Below are 2,341 nucleotides of genomic sequence, written 5' to 3'. Positions count from 1 at the left end.
TTTTCCAACCCAGTCCATTCTTTTTAATTAGGAAAACAGTGGGGTTCTGTAAGCTCCACTAATAAGCCCTGTATATTTATCTCTTAGGCCAGAACTGTGTCATATGGCTAGCTCTAGCTGAGAAGAAACTTGAGAAATCTGGGCACAGTGCTACCCTGAATAAAAATTTGGGTTTGTTAGTAAGGAACAGTATGAGAATGGATACTTTATGGGCAACATGTAGTGTTTGCCATGCTATCCTCGCTAAAATGGTGATCGTTGGATCTAAAATTTGGGTATAGAGTTCTGGCCCCTTTAGAGATGGTATAAGGAATAAAGGAGACGATCTAGACAAGGACTACTTAAATCATGGAAAGGGAAGGGGAATTGTCTGCTGTAACCTGCAAAGGGCACTGGGTTTGGACTTTGAAGTTCTAACCTTCTGATCTGATTCTTTAACTTACAATCTGGGTGATATTGGTTGTATCAACCTCTCTTAGCCTTTTTTCCTTGATGGTAAATTGGGACAGAGTGTTAGGGGGAAAGGGAGAAATAGATATTGGGTAAGCAACTGTGAATGGTACTGGTGGTTGCATCTTGCATAGAAAAACAAGACATCTTTATGGCATATTCCTCATGTAATCTCTTTTGAAGGGTGGTTAAATATGATTTACCAGGAGTTTCTATTTCCCAAAGGGAAGTAACATTTATCTATTTAGAGTGTGTGCCTTAGGTAATCTGGGGGAGAAAGAGGATTTTCCAGCAGTTTTCTCTCTCATATACAAGAAATATACATCTACTTGGAGTAACTACTTCATGTAAGTTGTTGGAACATAAACTGTAACCAGCTATCATATCTCCTATGAATCTGGTAATGATGAATTTGAAACTCTTTCTCTTGAATTGGTGTTCCTCAAAAATTTCATGATTTTTAGTGATCTATTTATGTTTAGGGATGAAACTCTAGATGGATCAGATCAGTAATGAGAGTGTAATTGCTCAGCTCAAGAAAGAATTCTGATTCTGGTGTTTAGTCAGTCATTCACGAAATGTCTATTGAGTGCCTACTATATGTCAGCCACTGTTCTAGATGTTGTTAGTGTGAGTAAGAGAGAGAAGGTCCTCATCTTCATAAAGCTTATATTCTACTGAAGGAGACAGCAGGTATATAAACAGGTGAGCAGACGGGAATATGCCAGCTAGATGGTCCTTCCTTCTGGATATTCAGAGACTTGTTTTCTGGATGTAATTTATGACATTTACATTCTTCAATTTCTCAAGAATGCAAATATCTGAACTTTATTTTTTTATTTGGTTAGTGGATTCAATACATATTTATTGAATACCTTCTCTGCCAGACACTGCTAAACACTGGGATATGATGGTAAGTAATAGCTCCACGTGCCTGCGTAGAGTTGTACAGAGATGAATTGGGTCCTTCATAGTTGCCCTTGGGAGGAATATTATGTGTATATCTCTCTAATAATGTTTGAAAGTGGACAAGTGTGTCTATTTAGGAAGCCAGCTAATTAAGGGTGATAGTGGAGTGTAAACACTGGTGAAGGTCAAGTAAAGATTGGCACTGGGTCTTGAAGAACCAGTATGGGGACGCCTGGGTGGCTCAGTTGGTTAAGCAACTGCCTTTGGCTCAGGTCATGATCCTGGAGTCCCGGGATCGAGTCCCATATCAGGCTCCCTGCTCGGCAGGGAGTCTGCTTCTCCCTCTGACCCTCCCCCCTCTCATGCTCTCTCTCTCTCATTCTCTCTCTCAAATAAATAAATAAATAATATTAAAAAAAAAAGAAAGAAGATGTGTGTTTAAAAAAAAAAAAAAGAAGAAGAACCAGTATGACCTGAATGGCCCGGGGGGCAGATAGTAGGTAGAGGGGAGGGAGAATATTCCAGAAGGGCAAATTCTGGAAAAAAGATCCAGTGTCAAGAACAGACAAGAGGGGCGCCTGGGTGGCTCAGTCGTTAAGCGTCTGCTTTCGGCTCAGGTCATGATCCCAGAGTGCTGGGATCAAGCCCGGCATGGGGCTCCCTGCTCAGCGGAGAGCCTGCTTCTCTCTTTTGTGTTCCCTCTCTCGCTGTGTCTCTCTCTGTCAAATAAATAAATAAAATCTTAAAAAAAAAAAAAAGAACAGACAAGATTTCAGGGGGCCAATGGGAATTCACCTATGACAGAGAGACTGTGAATAATAGAATAAGAGATATTGCCAGGTGAGGTCACTGTGTGGGGGCCTAAAACGGAAATTTGCCCATTATTCCCACTAAATAGTGGATCATTGAAGATTTTTTTTTTTTTAAGATTTTATTTATTTATTTGACAGAGACACAGCGAGAGATGGAACACAAGCGGGGG

Source organism: Neomonachus schauinslandi, chromosome 1 (genome assembly GCF_002201575.2).
Source record: "Neomonachus schauinslandi chromosome 1, ASM220157v2, whole genome shotgun sequence".
Classification (NCBI taxonomy): Eukaryota; Metazoa; Chordata; class Mammalia; order Carnivora; family Phocidae; genus Neomonachus; species Neomonachus schauinslandi.
The sequence above is the reverse complement of the archived record's forward strand: the minus strand, read 5'-3'. Positions refer to the sequence as shown.